General features: G+C 45.1%; 1 protein-coding gene across 1 annotated transcript in view; it reads right to left on the bottom strand.

The window, feature by feature from the left end:
- The window catches only part of Lclat1 (lysocardiolipin acyltransferase 1), a 101,023-nt gene extending 91,751 nt beyond the window's left edge, over positions 1 to 9,272 (bottom strand). Inside the window, exon 1 of the mRNA XM_005073574.4 lies at positions 9,105 to 9,272. The gene's annotated coding sequence lies outside the window, so the exon portion shown is untranslated. The remainder of the gene's footprint in view (positions 1 to 9,104) is intronic.
- Positions 9,273 to 21,788: the final 12,516 nt, after the last annotated feature.

The raw sequence follows: 21,788 nt of genomic DNA, 5'->3' as shown, positions 1-21,788 counted from the left end.
TAGAATAAAATATAACAAGAGGAAAAATGGGCAAAGAATCAAAATAGTCACATATGAGAAAATACACAAAATGAAATTAAGGCAGTGTGAGGCATGTTTTCAATTTCTAGTTTCTTCCTATTTGTCAGTGGCAGTGTCTACAACAGCGAGCACAGAGGAAAGAGGGCAAGCACACTGATACTAAAGACAGCCGGGACTTCCTTAAAAGACTGCACAGGGAAGCTGCTGGTACTTTAAGTGCGCATATGTTTATACCCAAAAATATCATTCAGATTTTCTGTCTTAGAAAAATACTCATAAAAATGAGGAGCTGTAAAATAAAGATCATCACTGATGGCTGGGGTTGTGTTCAATGAAAGAGAGACCATCAATTCAACCCTGACACAATAAATGTGTACATGAATAAATAACTTCCTAGAGTAATATGTGTATGTGAAAATCAGAAGAGTAAAATGCCCAAAAATAAGAAATGACACAATAAATGTGGACATGAATAACTAACTTCCTGGAGTAGTAAGTATATATGAAAATCAGAAGAGTAAAATGCCCAAAAATAGAGAAATAGCACAATAAATGTGCACATGAATAAATAACTTCCTGAAGTAATAAGTGTATATGAAAATCAGAAGAGTAAAATGTCCAAAAATAGAGAAGTGGGGGCTGGAGTGATGGCGCGGCAGTCCTGAGTGCTTAGAGTTCTTTGGAGTTCAGCTCCCAGCACGTGAGTCCTGTGGCTCAGTCCCCTAACTCCAGCCCCAAGGCAGCCAGGGCCCTTCTCTGGCCTCTCCCAGCACCTGCACTTATATGCGCATCTCACACACACACACAATTAAAACAGAGAAATGCTAAGTTATGATCAACAGCTGTGTAAAGGATTATTGTGGTATCAGTTTTAAACAGTGAAGCTACAGTTAGACAGCCATCAATGAAGTAAAATGATCAACTTACAAAACTGTAAATAAATTATGCTATTGTTAGTCAAGGAAAGAAATTCTCCCAAACTCTACAAATGATGCTTACATATTAATAGAAGGCACGGGGAGAAAAAAAATCATGACACAGGAAAGATCCTGGTAATACAAGTTAGTGAAAAAAGTGGGTGCAAAGTCGTATATCTAAAAAGTTATACAACATAAATAAGGTTAGCAACTACCTGAATAATGTGATTTTAATTGTCCTTTACATATTTTTCCCAAAGTGTATAAATGTTATACAACACAGCTAATCTTCAAACAAAAAAGCAACTAAAGTTCCTTGTGTCTTCAAAGCAGGAGGACAAATGACCAGGAGTAAATTCTTATGCTCTGAAGAATCACAAGGGATACCACAAACCTACCCTTCTGAATGCCAAGAGAATTAATTACACAGGGGTAACAATGTGCATTCACACACAGAAGGCTTTAAAATACTTAGGAGAACTTAACCAACCTAAAGAATGCAACCATCTTCAGACTGCCTATTCTGATGTTCACTTCAAAAGTAGTTTCACTACCAAAAGTAGTTTTTGAACTATTCTCATTTAAAGTGTCCTTTGGCAAGTACAGGCAGCATATAAAAAGGTAAACCTCCACAGTATTTCACACCTTGTTTTTAGTAAAACTGTGACTGATTAACACGCTCACCCAGCTTTATCGCTGGTTGACCCTACAACAGCCTTCAGTGTGTTTAAAAGGAGGGCAAGAACCAAGATCTGGCAAACGTGCAGCTGGAAACACAGCACAGCTTTTCAAGACTCATTTTGGGGCAGGAAAGCAGATCCTGGCCCAAGAAAAGGCTCCCTTCAGATAAGGTAAGGCAGTCTCTGCCATCAGCTTCAATCCAAAGTCCCCTCAACCCCCTTGTCTCACATTCTTCCTGCCTAGGAGCATCATCTACCCAGCCACAGATCTCAAAATCCTACAGTCTCTCGAGGACAAACTCAAACCACCCTGCTCCATGAAGCTGTTTGTCCAAGAACGACTTACATGGTCAGTATGAGCCATTTTTATACCAACATTCTTTCCTACACTCTGACCTCCCATTACATTTTACCAGGGTTCAAAGCCCACATATTCCACCCCTAACACATCCCCTGTAGACACAGAATGGAGTCGTCTACCCAAAACTACTGCAGTTATTATTTTGTTCCATATGAAGTCTGGGCAGTATTACCATTTTGGGCCTTGAATGGCTGCCTAAGGAGTACTGCAATAGGGGAGCAACTGAAAAGTTCCTGAGCTCAAAAATGATGGTCAAGCTCTGTGGCCCAATTCCTGTCATGCCAGCACTTAGGAGTACAGGCGTGGCCCTGGGCTTCAAAGCAGGCCCTTCCTCAAAACAAAAAAAAAAAAAATCAAAAGAAATGCTGCCAGGTCAGAGGAGGGTTTTACTCTCTAAAGCAAGAATGGCAGTTGGCTCAACACAGAGAGTGAAGAAATGAGGTCTGTGGTCAGAAAGCATGGAATTCTCCCAACGGCCCCTAGTTCTGTGGCCCTGGACTATTAATATGGCTACACCTTCCCTATAAAAGGGACAAGGGAGATAAAAGCAGCCATTACCTTCCTAAGGTGCCACATGAAATGATTCACATAGCACAGCCCCACAATACCTGAAAGGGTGCACACAATATACTGACACCAGCCAGGCACCCTACAATTTCTATTTGATACTGACACTCGTTGTCTGCAGGCAAAATCAGATCTAACATGGGAAAGTGCAAGAAATCTAGCACAACCATCTTACTTCAGCTATCTACAGCTTGCTACACTAATGCCCACTTAACCACAAACACTAAGTTTCTCTAGTTCTTTCTCTGGTTCAGTAATTCACTATAATAATTCTCATGAACCAGTGAAAGCACAATACTTAAACAATCAAACAATCACAGCTTTATTACACTATAAAAGGCTCAACTCGGGAACAGCAGAAGAAATACACTGAGAAAGGTCTGGGGAGGGAGAGTGGACACAAAGCCTCATGCCTCTCAGGAACTCACGGTGTCAATGGCCTTGCACCTTAATCATTCACCACTGTTTCAGACTTGCATTACCCAAATAGGACTAGCTAAACCATGAGCCCCCTAATAAACTCAGTATCTAGTTTCCTCCCCCCTTCTCAGAGACTTGGGGGAGCATGCATAGGAAAGGGGGGCTGCTGAAAGTTCTAATTTTGGTCTTTGTGATACACAGACCATTAGCACAAGTTCCCAGTGTGATCAAGAGACACTAGAGATAACAAAAGATATTCCTACCATCCAGAACATTCCAAGAGGTTTTTATTGTTGTTGTTTTGTCTTGGTTTTTTTTTTTTTTTTTTGCTTTTTAAGCCCAATATCAAGAACCAGAGAAAGATCAGATACAGCTTATCAAACATGCGATAAATAGAAGCTACTATTTTTAAAACCAACCCATACACTACTGAAGTAATGCAAGTATAAAGAAGAGGGGGAGCCTACGTCTTACAAAAGCAGCAACAATAGAGAAAGTAGGGGGACATGCCAAAATTATATACGAAAGTTCAAGACAGGACAACTAAATGCACAAAACGGACAAACCCTAGCAGGAAATGGAGTATGGGAGTGAGAATAAACTTAGCTCAGCTGAGGCAGAAAGTGGTGACTAAGGATTACAGAGGAACACTAAACAGGTGGGACCTAGAGTTGGATGGATATCACCAGTCAGCTGTCAGCTTCCCACACAGATAAGGCCCTCCCACAAGTTCCCACTGCTTTAAGAACTGATGACACTAGCCACCAATGTCATTTAAGCCAATATGTGCCCTGCAAGAGTCACATAAGTTGGGTCAATCGAGTGGCACAGGCTTTCTCACTCATATACACACACATTTAAAAATGATTTTAAAAAATGGAATGGGAAATTATTTTTAAAGAACAAAAAAGGATCCCTGTTTCCATTTTCAAAACTCAGTACAAAGCAACAGCCTTGGAGATAGTGTGGTACTGACGTGACAAAAACAAACAGATCCAGGGAAAAGAGCCGAGGGTTCAGAAATAAACCCATATATCTACACAACCTCCATATGGCCCAGCAATTACACTGCTGGGTATTTACTCCAGTGAAGTAAAAATTTACATTCACATAAAACACACACAAATGTTCATAGCAGCTTGTTTCTAAGAGGCGAACGCTGGAACTAACACAGATGCCCTTCAGCGTATGCATCCCTATGAAGAAGTGCTAAGAGACTAAGGAATGCACGGGTGAGAAAAAACATGCATAGCTATAATGCATCCAGAGAGAATTATGCCAAATGGGGGTGGAAAACAGCCAAATCCCACCGACTGAATATTGTTTAAATCCACCAGTATAACATTCCTTCAGCGACAAAACTGTACAAACAGAAAACAGATTGGTTCTTTTCAGAAGTCAGGGAAGAGAGGGAACATGTCCACCAAGGGCGACAGAATGAGGCCTTATGGCAAAACTGTTCTGTATCCTGACTGTGTGCATATTTTGGGTTTTTGAGACAAGTCTCATTACGTAGCCCTGAGTGAGCTGGAGTTTACTATATGGCCCAGAGGGGCTTCAAAGTACCAAGCCTCCTGCCTCAGCCTCGAAGTGCTACGACCACCAGCACATATCACTGCATGTGGCTCTGCATATTCTTAGTTTCTGAAAGGAAAGGGCTTAGAGAGGAGGAATAACAGACATTTCCAAACTTTATAACTTTAGGCAATTAATCTTGTTTCTTCACTTATAAACACAATTAACAAAATGTTATGGTTGGCTGAATGACAAAGTATATTCACATCCTGAGTATCCATTCTCACCACTTTTATTCAAAATAGTATTTGAGATCATAGCCAGAGAAATAAGGGAAGAGAAAGAAACAAAGGGGACAAGCATAAAAAAGAAGCTCAACTGTCCCTACTTGCAAATATGATCTTACAATTGAAAAGCCCAAAAGATTCCATAAGATAAGTCTTAACTCTGACAAAGCTTTCCAGTAAGATATAAAATCACACAAAACCTGTAGCTTTTCATACACCAATAAAAAGACTCAGGAGAGCAATGCCTTTAATCCCAGCACTCAAGAGGCAGAGACATGCAGATCTGAGTTCGAGGCCAGCCTGGTCTACAAAATGAGCTCCAGGACAGCCAGGCTATACAGAGAAACCCTTCCTCAAACAAACAAACAAACAAACAAAACAAAAAGAAAAACCTCACTGAGAAAGTAATCAGAAAAATAATTTCACAAAATAGTCTCAAAACAATCCAGCTAGCCTCTTCTTATACCAGTCAACAGGCCCTCCAATTTCCAAGCATTAGTTATAAAATATACAACTTTGTTTTGCAGAAATCCCACCTCTGCCTCTTACACCCTCCTGCTCTTCACACCCAATCTACTTCACATTCTATTCTGATTTCCAAACATAAGGAACCTGAACTCAGCTCTGCCCCAGCTCATGGCCAGGCTATACAACAAGCCCAGATTATGAAATAGCCCTTAACTTGTCTCTTCTTTACATTCTGTTACCAAGACACCTCTCCAGAACATACCGAGGTATGGTACTTTGTATTAGTCTGTAATCCCAGCACAGGATAATCTTGTGTTTGAAGCCAACTACATAGCAAGTTCCAGGCCAGCCTAAGCTATAGAGGGAGATCTTACCTCAAAATCCCAATAAATACACAAACAAGCAGAACAGAAAGTTGATTACTCCATGTCTTAGGATTTTTACTGTTGCCATAAAACACCATGACCAAAGCCAATTGATGAAGAAAGGGTTCATTTCGACTTACAACTCTCTGTCACAGTATGTCACTAAGGAAAGAGTCAGGGCACCAACCTAGAGGCAAGAACTGAAGCAGAGGCCAAGGAGAAATGCTGCTTACTGGCTTGCTTCCCATGGCTGGTTCAGCCTTCTTATCCAACTCAGGACTATCTGACCATGGACAACACCCCCGCCCCCCAAGCAACTTCCACATCAATCATTAATCAAGAATCTGACCTACAGACTTGCCTACAGGCCATCTGATGAAGTTTTCTCAACTGAGGTTCCTCTTCCCAGGAACTCCAATTGGTCAGCTGATAGAAAAGAACAACCCTAGTTTAACTCTAGATTTAATGTCCTTGTGAAACCCTTACTGCCAACAGCATAAAATCAGCATTAGCCAAGAATTCAAGCCTGGATCTAGCTTTTCCTGTTTCTCTCCCAGAAAGGATACACATTCTCTCTCTGTATCCTGCCTTGACAGAGTTCCCTCCTATGCACTTGTGGAAGCCAGTGGCCCTCCTGCTCTGACTCGCTCCCTCCCTCACTGAGCTAGGTCCATCCCAGCACATGTCTCCACAGTTCTCTGTATCTATACTGCGACATCTGTGGCACGCTGTAAGTTAATCATCTATCCATTCCCACAGTCTTCAGATTGGACTTGGGCCTCTCCTTGAACTCAAGGATTAGATGAGGAATTAATTGTATATTCCAAGGAGGCAGAAAGATTCCAGAAAGAGTTAATGAAACAATGACTGTCACGGGCCACTTCTATTTATGTCATTTTTTTCTATAAAGACTGAGAAAATATCCCAGTACTCAGGATACAGAGGCAGGCAGATCTCTGTGAGTTTAAGGCAAGCCTGGTCTACAGAGTGAGTCCCAAGACAGCCAGGGCTATACAGAGAAACCCTGTCTCAAAGAAGAAAAAAAAAAAAAAAAAAAAAAGGAAGGAAGGACAAAAAAGAAAAACTTAAGAAAATTATTAGAGTCGGGCATTGGTGGCGCACGCCTTTAATCCCAACACTTGGGAGGCAGAGGCAGGGGGATCTCTGTGAGTTTGAAGCCAGCCTGGTCTCCAGAACGTGTTCCAGGACAGGCTCCAAAACAATACAGAGAAACCCTGTCTCGAAAAAACAAAAAACAAAAAATGAAAATTATCAGTATAGCTTAGCAATGAACTGTACTAAAAAACAGATTTCTAGTTTGTTTGTTTGTTTGAGATGGGGTTTCCGTAGCTTTGAAGCCTGTCCTGTAGCTGGCTTTTTAGACCAGGATAGCCTTGAACTCACAGAAATCTACCCAACTCTGCCTCTTAAGTGGTGGGATTAAAGGTGCATACCACCACCGCCTGGCTTTTGTTTGTTGTTTTTAAAGTTATAAAGTTTCAAATTATTCTCTCAAAGGATTTGACCAGGGTTGCACACAGTGACTTTATGGAAGAGCACAGGAGCCAGGCCTTGTGGTGGAAGCACTGTAATTTCAGCTGTTCAGAGAGGGCTGAGGCAGGAAGATTTTCACAAGTTCAAGACCTTCCTGGGCTACAGAATGAGTTCAAGGCTAAGTTTGGCAATCAGTGAGGCCCTATCTCAAAATAAAAAGAGAAACCAGTTTAGGGATGGAGCACTTGCTTAGCATGTGCACGTCCCTGCTTTCAAGTCTCAGTACAAGACAGAAAAAAGGGCGCGGTGGGGTCACAAACTGGACTCACAGTGCTAGTGGAATGGTTTAGGACAAATGACTTAAACTTCCACGTGTTCCAGTTTCCTCCTCTGTTACAAAGTAACCACTTTACACTGGTGTTGAGGGACTGAGTTGAGACTTAGCAGGCCCTTGACACACTGCCAGGCAGAGTAGCGAACACTAACACATGTCAGTTCTTACCACTGTTTTTAAGTCTTTTAAATGCACTGCTCCCCTCCCAAAACCTCAATGAACTGTCATCTCCATTCAGAGACAAAACACCCCACGGAAGCTACATAAGCTACTGTATTTTTAAGAAGCAACTTAGTCATCCCTACATACAACCTCTACCCCAACCCCAGATCAAACTGACCCTATCTCCCCAGATTCAGTTTAGAAGAGGCCCCCTCCTGACATCTGCAGTAGCCAGTCTTTAGACCTGGTGGGAAAAGAGGGACCCAACACTTGTTCAACTTAAAGTGGAAGCCATGTGGGAATCACAGTGCCAGATGTACACTGGGCACTTGAGACAGTAGCTTTTGATGACTGAAGCTAACTGCTCCTGTGAGTTTTCAATTCTTTTACACTCAATTCTTTTACTAATTCAAAAACACACAAGTTCAAGAGCTGGGCCTATAGCTCAATGGTTAAGAGCACTTATTGCTCTTTTAGGGGACCAGGGTTGGGTTCCCAGCACCCACACTGGTGACTCAAAAACATCTGTAACTCCAGCTCCCGGAGGTCTCCACTTTGCATGGTGCATATAAACTAATGCAGCCTCACATACACAAATAAAAATAACATTTTTAAATACACAAACTTTACAAAGATGTTTCTTTGACGAAATACGTGAAGGACATGAATGGGAAGCATTTATCTTGGTAATTCCGTCACCAGCATTTTTTTCAATACTTTTCTTGGACTTAAACTGGAATAGCCAAACACTCAGGTTCGTCTACATCCACTCAAGTCGCACTGAACTTCAAAGTCAACTAATCCTTCAAGAAAGGACGAGACAACAAAACAGTTCCACAACCACAAGGAAACACCTCACGTCTTTATTGCTTCCGGTCAAACATAATCTCAGACGTTAACATCCACCCTGAAAGACCACACCTGCTAGGTGGGCGTGGCGAGGCACGCCTACCGTCGCACCACTACCGGGCAGAGTGGAAAGAGAGTCCGAGAGCTGGAAGGCCGGCCCTTAGCAAAAGCATGTCCCCAAAAGACGGACAGGAAAATCAGGCTCGCCGTCAGCCTCCAGCGTGGCCTACCTTCCCTGCCACCTAAACCTCGCGCACACCTCCAGCACCCGCAGCACACGGACAGCTCGAGCCCTGGACAACTTTCTCGTGGGTCTCCCACGTGGCGGCCCCCGGGGAGCTTCGTGCACCTGGGACCTGGCACACCGTAGGGACCCGGCAGCTCCCGGGGCCGCCAAGGTGTGGGCTGGGCAGGAAGGCGCCTTGTCCGTGGGTACAGACGGGGCGGCCCTCGTCCCGCAGCCCGCTCGGCTCCGGGGGCCTCCGGCTCTGCAGAGTCGCCCGCCCTGATCATCCTCCACCCAGCTCCCACGAGTGGCTGCCCGCCCCCGGGGCCCACCGGGGAGAGCGTGCGCTCGGGAAGAGCGGCCCACGCCGCAGCTGCCCCTCCGCCCACTCGAGGGATCCCCTGGCCGCCGCCATGTTCCCCGCGCCGAAACCCGCACCTGACACGGCGGGCTGCGCGCCTGGGGCACGCCGGGGAAAAACGCGCGACGTCGCGGGGACACTGGGGAAGAGGCTGCGACTCCGCGGGGGTCACAAGCTGCGAGCAGAACCCGCCGCTAATTCATCCCGGAGCGGGGAGGCGTCGAGCCCGTCGCCTTAGTAATGCGTCCCGTCAGGCTCATCCCTGATTGGCTGCGGGCGCTGTGACGCGGAGGCGTCCCCGGACTGCGTAGAAGTCCTTGTGCTGGGCGCCCCGCCCCTGCTCCGCCACCCGGAGAGACCCCTGACGTCGCCGAGGCTCCTTTAAAGGGGCCGTGCCCCGATCCTGGTCTGGCCGGCGGCAGGTGACCGGCAGGGATAGAGAGTCGGCTGGGGCGAGGGGAAACCAAGATCGGAACTCAGCCGAGGTCGCTCTCCGTTCCGGAGATAACGTAAGGGATAACAAATGCGGGGCACTCACTTGAAAGCCTGCTTTTCACGCCCCAAATCAAAGAGCAAATTAGCATCCAGCCAGTTGTAGAACCCGGTCGTTCTAGATGGTCCTAGGTGGTGTGAAACTAAAGACACCTTCGACCTTTGAGGTTGCCTAATGGAAAACAAATCCGAGGCACTAATTTATAAGCCTTGTTTTCCTGCCCTAAATGGAAGGGCAAGTCTACTGCTCCTGGCACACAACTGTGTATACTCAGCTCTCAACTTTCTCTCACCTGGACAGCCCACTTTGGGGGGTGGGGGTGGGGTCCGAGACAAGGTTTCTCTGTGTAGTCCTGGCTGTCACAGAACTCACTCTGATGGCCTCCAACTCATAGAGATCTCCTGCCCCCGCCTCCCAAAAGCTAGGTCAAATGTATGCACCACTACCAACCACTACCACTACCACCACCGGGCAAGACCCTTAAAAAGAAGTGCAAGGTACCTTCCTGCACAGAAGCAGCATTTTGTCTCCTTTACTTTTGTTCAGTAGTTATTTGAGATGTGCCAAAATCGTATTAGAAAAATGAAAAATACAACAAATATCATGAGCACAAAAAAAAAAAAGAAGAAGAAGAAGAAGAAGTGCAGTTATCCCTGTGAGGTTGGATGAGCCTCACTTTTGTCTCTAAACTCATAGTTCTGGAAATTTAGGACTTGTTGTTTTAGGATGAGCGTGGTGATCCCCGGAACCTCTCAGGGATGCACTGTGACTTCTCGGGGGACTTGAGGAGGTTGTACATAGCCTTTCCTCCGCTGGAGCTTCCTCTTGTGTGCTAAGATGCGCTGGGGAATGTAGCTGGAGAGACAGGGCTGATGTGCAGGCATGCGGCTGGGTCCTTTCTCGTTTTGACCTCTCTTCATAAGTGGCTGCTGTCCACGTGAACTGCTAGTGGACAATTCAAAGCATGCTGGCCTTAAACCTGAAAACACCATCCAAGTCTTAGGCTCTTTTCTTGGCAGTAAAAGGTGCAAGCTACAGAAACTTGTTCTTCATTAGAGAGCAAATACCTTGACAGGGCCACGACCATTGGAGCTCTTCACCACCCAAATAAGGTCCATGAGATAAATAATAGCATTGTGTGAAGGTTATTTTCTTTGTCTTGTTATTTGTCCAGTATTCAAGATTGAGCCCTGGACTTTGCATATTCTTTTCTTTTGTTGTTGTTATTTTGGTTTGGGTTTTTTGTTTGTTTGTTTGTTTTTCAAGACAGGGTTTCTCTAAGTAGTCTTGAAACTCAATCTGTAGATCAGGCTAGTCTTGAACTCACAGAGATCTGTCTGCCTCTGCCTCCTGAGCGTGCCCGGCTTGATTTTGCACATTCTAAGAAAGCTGAATTACATCCTCAGTCCTTTTTTTTCTTTTCTTTTTCTTTTTTTTTTTTTTTTTGTTTTGTTTTGTTTGTTTTTCATGACAGGGTTTCTCTGTGTAGCTTTGGAGCCTGTCCTGAAACTAGCTCTTGTAGAAAAGGCTGGTCTCCAACTCAGAGATCCATCTGCCTCTTCCTCCCAAGTGCTGGGATTAAAGGCATGTGTCCCATCCCCCACCCCACCCCCTCCTCTTCAGACCATTTTCTATTGTTTTGATTTTAATTGAGAAACAGGATCTCGCTAAGTTACCCAAGATGGCATTCAGCTCACCAAGTAATAGGTTGACCTTCAACACACAGCCCTCCTTCTTCAGGCTCCGGAATAACTAACATGTGTGCCACCACACCCAGATATTGTTTTTGTTTTTGCTACCTATTCTAGGTTTACACAAGAGGTTAACAGAGAGAGAAAGGGCATGAAGAAAGTCCCTATCTTTTTCCATCTCTCTTAAGTCTAAAATTATTTCTTATTTAAAGAATAACAAGAGCTATTTAAAATTGTCATCCCATGTATCCAATTCCCCCCCCCCTTGTTTTTTCGAGACAGGGTTTCTCTCTATTGCTTTGGAGCCTGTCCTGGAACTAGCTCTGTAGACCAGGCTGGCCCTTGAACTCAGAGATCCACTTGCCTCTGCCTCCCCAATGTACCCACCAATGCCTGGTCCATGTAACCAATTCTTAAATTTCTGTGAGTTTTATCCAACCTCTGGCATGCATGTGTCTCCTCAGGGCATCCAAAGTACTTGAGTTTTAGACACATCAGACTTGACTGGCATGATGTTTCAATATGGTAGACCAATGCCATTGGGTCTGGGTCCCTTTGGGATGCATTAGAATGGGAAACAGGAAAATGATGCAGCCTTGGAGCAAAACTGCACAAGTCTGTCCCATATGAATGTTAGGTTCCCTCAGGTGTAACATTGGTTTTGTTTACTTAGTTGCTGGGGGATAGCCAGGGGCAGTTCTGGGGTGCTTGTTTAGCCTTTCCTGATTTAATAGATCTTACTCTTCAAGCTGAGCACCTGTGTGAGACATCAGTCAACATCTAGGTATGTCTACTCCAGTGATACACTCAGGAAGTGGAGAGGTGGCCACTAGGATGGTGACAGGATCCGGGAGACCCCCTAAGACAGACCTGGGTGAGGACTCTCCTTTATTATCTAAATTCAGTAGTGTTCCATTCTAATGGCAGATAAGGAACAGTGATGAGAAGAGGAAGGATACTTAGGAATCCTAGAGAGCCCCATCCACTTAGATCCTTTAGCCAAAGTTTCTCAAAAAACTCAGAGTACTCTCCCCCCAGTCCGTGGTTATTTAAAGAATAACAAAGAATGAATGAATACATATGTGTGTGTGTATGTGGTGACACACTTTGGAGAAGGACCGAAAGAAGGTGTGTACTAGATCCTCATGTATAGCAGTCATGCCTTCAGTCCTTGCAGTCTGTCTGATAGGCTCAGGTCCTGAAATTGTGCAACAGATTACAATTCTCCACTGGAGTGATATCTGACCCCACCCCTTTACTCATCCCTGATCTGTTGGGACTATATATTATACAGTACCCTTATTGTCTGCCCACATAGCTCCTGCTTAAAAAATATGCTATGTTCCATCAGCCATCTTCATAAGGTCAGGTCAAGACCCCTGGCTGCCATTTAGACCTTGCTACACATTATGGTAATTAGATTACCACTGCTTCCGGCTTCTATCATTCTCCAGTGCTGCTAAAGGTTCCCATTTTATAACATCTTTCCCATTAGCCCTGTCCTGCTTTTAGGAGACAAACACCTCAGAGCTTCTCAATGATGCTGCTAGTCCCAGGCGGGGCATCTCTCATCACCTTGATGAGCAGCAGCACCCAGGCCCTTTCTGAGGGACACAATAAGCCAGAAAGTTTTCTAGTCGGTGTGTTTGAAGTTTCTGTAATGTTTTTCATTCCTGCATCCACACTGCACCATGAGAGCCCTGGCATCTCCATTAATGTGACCATTTGCATTCCCCAGATTTAAAGAACCATCCCAGTAGTCTGTTAGAATTAGCTCCCAGAGCTCTGACCACAGTAAGAAACCCTTTGCCATGGAGGATGTGCCCGTGGCTGGTTAAACTATCCTATCCCCACTTTATGTTTGGTTCCTCCTTAATCATAGCCTCTCACTATGAGAAAAGCCTTGCAGTTCCTTTCCCTCCCTTATCATCAAGATGAGCGCTTTGACCCACAGACCCAAGGAGGCCCTGTATCTTCCATCAGGTCAAAGAGGCCAGCTTGAATCTGAGGCATCGAGGTTCTCAAGAGAGTATCACTCAAGGCTCAGGGTTCTCCTGTCTCTGCGTCAGCGTCCCAACTTTGGCATTGGAAATATGCCCAAGATGAGAATTTTTTCCAGCTCTAAAGTTCCAGGCTACACCTAGTTTTCAGTTTGGAGGCCGGTGACAAAAAAACCTTTTAAAATTCTGCTGAACCTGCCTTCCAGCTCCAATATGTTGCTTGCCATCCATCTCCAAGTCAGACACCAAAGGTTGCATCAGCTAATGCATGTCTTCTCCTGCACCATTCTCTTGCTCAGCAAAGACATCTGCCACAGTATCCCGGGTACTATTAATACTCCAGTAACTAGCCATGGGATGGCTTGCTGTTGCCTAGCGATGGGACTTGTCCTGGTTACCATCCTGTCCTCCTGAGAATCCCATCTGTAGTCTGCTTCCTAGGAATACCTCCTGCTGGTGGCTTCCTAGAAATGGGACTGAAGCAGAGATCTGCTTACAAGACTCTTGCTCTCAAGAGAAGATGGGGTGAAAGAAACAGAATATGGAGACGAGAGAGGAAAGTATCGGTGTGGTCTCTTCTAGAGACAAGCTTCAGCTAGAACCCACGTCTGAAGCAAAAATTATTCTATATGCTTACTCAGCCTTGAGGCAAAGGCGCTGATTCTCCTGTGTTACATTCTAGTGTTATTAACTACAAGTGGCCTGAGGATGTGGGACAGAAGCCGCATAGCACGACAGGCCACGCTCTTCCGAAGGGTGTCCTCTGGAGAAGCTCATGGCAGCAGGAGGATGGGTGCCCCACAGTGAGAGAGCCACTGCAGGCACCTGAGGACCACTAAGTCAGCACTAGCTTCTTGAAGGAGCCCGTATGTGGCTGTACGTGCCTGGGAATCTCTAGGAAGACACAAGAGAAACTGTTGCAATAGTTGCTTCTGGTGACAGGATTGAAACCAGCAAACTGCCATGTCTAACTTACAGCTAGACTTTTATCCAGGTATGTGTCTTGCTTTTTAATTTTGAGGTAGGAAAAAACAAATGAAAATCTCCCTTTATGTACCCGTATGTTGATAAGATAGTATTAATTTCCTCTACTGCCAAGAAAGGTAATTTATCCCCCACCTTCTGAACCTTTCTTGATTCCTACAATACAATGTACAGCTGATGAATGGCTCAACCTCGGCACGTTTAATAGGGCACTCTCTGCTATGCTCAGGGAAACAGGATCACAGCAGTAAACCCCATGTCCTAGTTCTTATTGTGCTTTTGTTACTATTAAATACCTATACGGCCATGTAATTGTTTCTGCTTCTTCTTCCAAATGTGATAGTAATAAGGTAGACTATGTGCTCAGTAATAGACTTCAGAGAAGGGCCAAGTGAGTTGCTGCCAACAAAACTGGAGCAACTCTCTCCAGTGGAAACGAGGAGAAGGAACATACAGAGCTGGCAGAGGCCGTGGACCCTTAACTGAGGGCCTAACGCAATCACTTCTGTAGCCCATAGCATCCCGGGTTCACACGGCGTTTGAAATGGGATGTTTTGATTTCCTGAGAGGCAAGTATGGTCTTTGATATAGTTCAGGAGTTTGGGTGCTACAATGAATGGAAAAAGTTTATGCTAACACCCCCCCACACACACCACAGTGAAAATATGATTCTCTTTTCATTGCTTCCATGGCCCCCATATCTGCTCTATGCTAATCCACCCGGGTGGCATCTCCAGAATGTCGGGTCCACTGTCTCTGGAGGGATCAAGCATGGTGGGCATACAGGTACCTTAGGTGTGCATTCCCCTGCTCCTCCTGGGGATGGGGGGAGCAGTGGTATGGCATGTGCCTACGTCCATAGTTCCATGTCTATTATCTAAGGCTTTTCTCTCCACATTCTAGATACAAGACCCAAATCTCTTATATTTAGTGTCCAGGTGCTTCAAGATCTTTTGTCAGTTTCCTTTCATGTTAATTGTCCCTTCCTCTCCTCTTTCCTTCTCACCCTCTCTTCCTTCTTCCCTGCCTCTCTCAGTCTGTCTTTCCTCCCTTCCTCCTCTCCCTCTTCCTTCTTTCTCCCTTCCTTCCTGAACCCTAGGAGTCCGATTGACTGTGTCTAAGTCCCTTCTATTCTCTTCATGTATCCCTTCTTAGTCAAATAGACTATTTGATTCTCAACAGAACTCTGACAGATAGCTACATCGATAAACCTCCATTTCACTTGGGCTAAATCGGGAGAAAAAGTCATTCATCTAACATAGACACAACCATGTCTCTGGCTACTCAGTTCAGATCCTCTGTGTCAGGAAGGAATTCCTCATCAATAAGGAACAAATCCAGCTAACAGTGGCTTAAGCTACAAAGACACTTATTATATTATTCAAAGTATAGAACAGCCAATACAGAATTGGTTGTGTAACTCAAGGCTGCTACCAGAGTTCAGATTCCTTCATCCTGCTTTGCTTCCCACAGCTCCAGGGATCACAGTTAACACAGGAAACAGGAAACAAGGAAGAGGTGTTCTCTGTGGGAGGCCTTTATTTGGTTCCTAGTTTTGTTTTCTTGAGACAGTCTCTTGCTAAACAAAGCTGTCCTTGAATTTGAATTCCTACTCCCACCTCCTTATTCTGAGACGACCACTTCGGATTTTTACATGGAGGCGGGAGTCTAACCAGCACCTCCCCAGCAAATGTCTCTTTTTGTCCAGTTATTTAAAACGCTGGCCACCTTTATAAGGAAGTGGAAAGCATGCACCTAACCTCTAAACTCTGTAATGGAAAAATTGCTAAAGAGAGAAAGGTTAACAATCACATAGTCAACCCATGCCACAAGTGAACCAACCCTCAGACCAATTGTCCGTCCCTGAGAAATTCTTCTACTCTTACTATACTTATTGCATTTGTTTGCTGATTTATTTATTTATTTATTTATTTATTTATTGGAGGGAGAACATTCACACTATGGCGTGTGAAGGTCAGAGGACAAGTTGTAAGAGTCATTGTAGGGAAAAGGGACCAGTCAAAGAAACACACCCTGAGCAGAGCCAAAGAAACACACTTTGGCCCTGCAACCAGAACCAAAGACATGTACCCTGACCCTAAAACCAGTGCCAAAGGAACACACTTTGTCCCTGGAATCAGAGTCAGTGAAAGAAATGTACCCTGGCCCTAAAATTGGAGCCAAAAGGCTAAAAAGGACCAGAGAAAGAAACACACTTTGGCCCTGAAACCAGAGCCAAATCTGACCCTAATCCTGTGTAAAAAAGTAACCAATCCCGGAGCAGAGCTCTAGCCAATCTGAGCTCAGCACTGAAATCGGACCAATCCCTACTCTGGAAAAACTTCCCCAACCCCAGGAATCCCTATATAAACCCTGTGTATGTTCAGCTTGGCTGGTCCAGCTGTCTTCCAATAAACCCCTTTGGACGAGCTTCGGGTGAAGGTCTTCTTTTGCGGCGGCGACAGAGCAGAGGCGACCCTGGGCAGAGCAGAGCAGAGCAAGCAGAGGCAACCCTGGGCAGAGCAGAGCAGAGCAGAGCGAGCAGCGCTGTAACACTTGCCCGGGAAACCTTCCTTAGCAGAGCGGAGTTGTTACACTCTGCTCCCGGCTCCCTGCTCTCTGCTCTCTGCTCTCCAGGAGCAGAGCTGAACTGTAGCAACTTCGCCCGAGAAACCTCCTGCGGAGCAAAACTGCTACACTAGGCGAACATCCCCAGCTGGAAGACCCTGTCCTGCCGGAGTGGAGCTGACACACCGGAGAAGCCTTTCTCTGAGGCAAGGCTGTAAGCTGCCAAGCTTACTGCAACCTGTGGTGGTCCTTGGCTCCCGAGCTCCAGGATATCTTTCCACCTGAGCTGTGTAACACTGAGTATTCTGTGACTCCCGAGTGCCAGAATACCTGACCCACTCCTGTTCCATCCTGTCCTGTCCCATCCCGACGAAACGCTTACAGTCATTTCTCTTTACTATGTATGGGGAGATCAAATTCAGGCAGCCAAGCTTGGCAGCAAGCATCTTTATACTGAGCCACTGGCCTCTCTCTGAACATTCTTTTTTTTTTTTTTTTTTTTTTTTTTTGGTTTTTACGAGACAGGGTTTCTCTGTATTGTTTTGGAGGCTGTCAGTCCAGCCTGGCCTCGAACTCACAGGGATTCGCCTGCCTCTGCCTCCCGAGTGCTGGGATTAAAGGCGTGCGCCACCAATGCCCAGCATATCTGAACATTCTTAACCCCATCTGCCAATAGAATTATCTATTATCTTTCCCATACTATTTCTTCTAACAGTAATAACCTTTAAGACCTGATGGCAACCTCTTGAACCTTGCATGACCTCTGATTTTGTCTAGGATGATCAACCATAAATCCTATTAACTAGATATTTTATTTTTGTTTTCTGGATGCATCTAGAGCCTCAAGATTGAGAAGAGGCTGATTGTCCCAGGTTACCTTATTCCCAGAAGCACCAACCAACCTTCCCAGATAGGAGCCTTTCCTAAAAGCAAACCAACCCATCTGGAGCAACCCATTCCCTAGGTCTTATACTCCAAGCCAATATCTGCCTGTTATAGTTGATCCCTTCCCCACTTCCCAGAGCTAAGTATCTGTATAAACTAAGGATTTTGGCACCAGATGTGTAAACTGACAATGTGACTACTCCAAGGAATAGTTGAGGGTAAGGTTTTTATAGTAGATATTAGGGAGAGAACAGTTAGAGGCATTTGGAAGAGTTCAGAGCAGAGAGAGACCACAGGTAGTAGAATGATTGTGAGCAGCCTCCTTGACTTGGAGGAGAGAGACAGGAAGAGATCAATGATAAAGACTCACAGAGAGGACCAAGAGAGGGTGAAAGAGAGGACTAAGAGAGGAAGACAAGAGAGAGGGCAAGAGAGAGAGCATAGCCAAAACAGCAGGGTGATGAGGACAATGAGAAGCCCAGGAGCCCAAGGGAGTTTGGGGTTGGGGGGGAGGTGAGAAGAGCTAGCATGTCAGCTTGGATCTGAAATGTGTAACAGGCTCTTGTGATTCTGAGGGAGGGAGCCCAGAGTCTGCCTGTCTTGGTATGGTAATAGGCACCACAGATAGCCATCTGTCCCTTCTGCCAGGGATAAGGAGATGGATCCTTTTAGGGGGGAACTGGCTTCACCAGTTTCTGAAGAATGCTGGCTTTTGTCTTGTCACCAGAATTTGGGCCTGACAGTGTCTTCTAACAGGACAGCCCACTCTGAAGCCTCCTTCCCCTGCCTCATCCATTCCTTTCCATGGAAACCCCAGTGGCTTATGTCCCTATTCTCTTGCTACTTCTGCCTCCTAACTTAAGTTTTTGTTTCCCACTGAGGCCCCAGATGGCATGCCAAGCACTTCTCTTGAGAACCTTGACTATGAATAGTCTTTTCCATGGGTATCACCTCCTGATCTGTTGGCTTCACCATAACTAAGTAATAATATGACTTCTATTTAATTTATTCAGATTTATTTACTTTATCTTATTGCATGAATGTTTTGCCTGCATGTATACATATGTACGACATGCTTGCCTGTGAAGGCCAGAAGAGGGTGTTGAATCTTTTGGAACTGGAGTTCTGGATGGTTGTGATCAACCAACGGTGCTGGGAATCGAACCGGAGGCCTCTTCAAGAGCAACAAGTACTCTTAACTGCTGACGAGCCTTCTCTCCAGCCCCTTGACCTATATTTTAAAGTATACCCAAGTGGGTTTCTTTGCATTTGCTCTCTCTCCCCAGAGACCGGTTCTGTGAGGTTGCTATTCCTTCCTTACAGCTTGTCACTTCCTACATCCTTCTCCAGAACAAACCTGGACTACTCATCACCTTGCCGTCCAACTTGCTGCCAGACATGTCTGTCCATGCTGATATTGGCAAGCTCCAGAAGTATAGCTTAACCAGACGTTATGGCACATACCTGTTAGTTACAGTATTTAGGAGTCTGGAGCAAGAGGATGGTGAGGCAAGACTGGGCTACACAGTGAGTTCAAGGCCATCTTCTACTACACAGTGAGAGTCTGTCTGTACTGGTCAGTTTTTGTCAGTTGGGAGAACGAAGCATGAATGAGGAAATGCCTCCAACAGACTGGCCTGTGGGCAAATCTATGTAATGTTTTCGTAGTGGACAGCCAGTGTGGTAGGATATGATCTACCGCAGATGGCACCATCCCTGATAGGTGGTCTTGGGAGGTGTAATTGTTTTTTTTCTTTTACTCTCTGAGGGTCTGCCACACAGCTCACAAATAAATACGCAAACACTTATTCTTACTTATGAATACCTGGCCCTTAGCGTGGCTTGTTTCTAGCCAGCTTTTCTAACTCTTTAGCTATGTTTTGCCTCTGGGTTTTTTTTTTAACCTTTCTTTGTTCTGTGTATCCTTATTTCCTTCTATTCCATGTCTGGCTGTGTGTCTGTGGTTGACCCCTGGCATCCTCCTGTCCTTTTCCTTTTCTGGCTCTTTGCTCTGTTCTCTGTATTTCTCCTCCTATTCATTCTCTCTGCCTGCCAACCCTAATGTAAAAAAGCCATATTTTCACATCTTTGGAAAGTGATGCTATGGCCACTTGGGAGGAGAGAGATGTGTTGCATTATCTCTGCCACCAGCACCTACAGAAGGCAGCTTGGAGGTTGTTAGACACAAAGGTGGCAGTCACATCTGAAAAGGACTACAAAAGAAAAGAAAAGAAAAAGCAGGAGGAAACTTTGGGAGTTGGTGGTTGTGATTATCTAATTGGATGAGCTTCATGGGTCTCAAGTTCTGACATATGCCAAAACCTAAATTACATGCCTTAAACATGTGCAAAGTGGCACATGTCTTTTATAACTCGTGAATCTGGTTTCTAAAACTTCCTAAGAAAAGAAGCCCGAGACCTCGACACTTAGAAGCAGTGCAGCCATGATGTATGTTCATTCTTGTGTTTGAAGCTGAATTTGGTACCCAATAGATGCTCACCAAATGGTCATTTCCTTTATTTTCTCTTTGAGATTATTGGTCAGCCAGAATTTCTGAGAATCCCAGAATATATCTTTTCAGTGGCTATTTTTCTGAGTGGGGGAAGGAGGGAGGGAGGGAGGGAAGGAGAGGGGGGGACCAAAAGACCTTTCCTTGAGGAATTACTCATGAAGTACAAAATCATAACCTCAGAAATCTGCTTTGGTTTCTCTTTGCTACCTGGTGACTAGAGACAGTTCCTGTGAATGAAGAAGAGAAGGCAAGCATGAGGGAGCTGCTCACTGGTGACAAGTAGGGGATGGACAATGACTGTTGTGCCCAAGGACACTGGCCCCACTGGTGGAACGCAACAGTGTCTGAAGCAGTTCAGGTAGCCCAAGTCTGTTGCCAAGGTTACATTCTAAAGCAAGAAAATGTCATTTATGTGTGTTCATCATTTGTCATGTATGTATTCGTGTATTATTCCAAGACCAATTGGAAATGTCTTGAAAAAGTTTCTTCAAGTCAACTTGCCCCTGGAATTATAGTTTGCTTTTGGTTGATGTGATTAAAAAACAAACCAACAAGCAAACCCACTCTGACCCAAAGCAACTAGGGAAGCAAAGGGTTTATATCAGTTTACACTTTCAGTTACAGTCCTTCACTGGAGGGAGACAGGGCAGGGATTCAAGCAGGCTCTAGAGCAAAAAATCTTTGAGGAACACTGTTCACTAGCTCCCTCTGGCGTGCGTTCAGTTAGCTTTGTTACACAGCCCAACTCATGTGCCGGGGATGGCACCACCCACAGATAGCCGTGCCCCGCCCCCTTGCCAATCAATCAGGATGAGCTCTCAGACACAGCCACAGAACCGTCTGATGGAGGCAGCTCTTAAGGTGAAGTCCTCTCTTCCAGAGTGGCTCTAGATCATATCAAGTTGACGGTAAAAGCATAGATGCTGGAAACGGGGGGCTGCTCCATCTTTGCTGGGGCTGCCCTGGGTTTCTGCTCCAGACTGTTCATTTTGGAGTTATTTGTTCTTTGTGTGTTTTTGAGGTTGGGTCTGACTCACTGTGTAGCCCAGGCTGGTGCTAAATTTGTATCCTTCCCCTGCTTCAATCTCCCAAGTTTGGGATGACAAGCACGAAGTACCATACTTGGCCGTTCACCGTTTCTAGATCCTTTCGTATCCCCACCTAAGGAATCACACACAGCTTATTTTCTTCGTATCAATATAGTTAAGAATTTAGCGGATCTCTGTGAATTGGAGGCCAGCCTGGTCTACAGAGCGAGTTCCAGGACAGAATCCAAAACAATACAGAAAAACCCTGTCTCGAAAAAACAAAACAAAACAAAACACATATTTACAGAGATTAAGTAGCTTGAGGGGACGATTAGAAAGAAAAAAAAAACAGAAGAAAATGGCAGATATTCCAGTACCCAGTTCACCGTTATAAAATAATGCAGCTCCTAGGTCCAGAGACAAGCTGTGGCTCTAAAGTGAACAGGAGTTTTAGTCACTGCTTTGTAAATGGTAAGTATAACACAGTGAGCCAGATACTACTGAATCCCACAGCCGCTTCCCAACTCTGCCAGTGAGGTGGATTGGTTTTACTCTGCTGTGAAATGAGAAGAATAAATAGTTCCAACCTGACGGAGCTGC

Source organism: Mesocricetus auratus, unplaced genomic scaffold (assembly GCF_017639785.1).
Source record: "Mesocricetus auratus isolate SY011 unplaced genomic scaffold, BCM_Maur_2.0 Super-Scaffold_100024, whole genome shotgun sequence".
Classification (NCBI taxonomy): Eukaryota; Metazoa; Chordata; class Mammalia; order Rodentia; family Cricetidae; genus Mesocricetus; species Mesocricetus auratus.
Note: the sequence above shows the minus strand (reverse complement) of the source record. Positions and strands in the feature narration are given on the sequence as shown.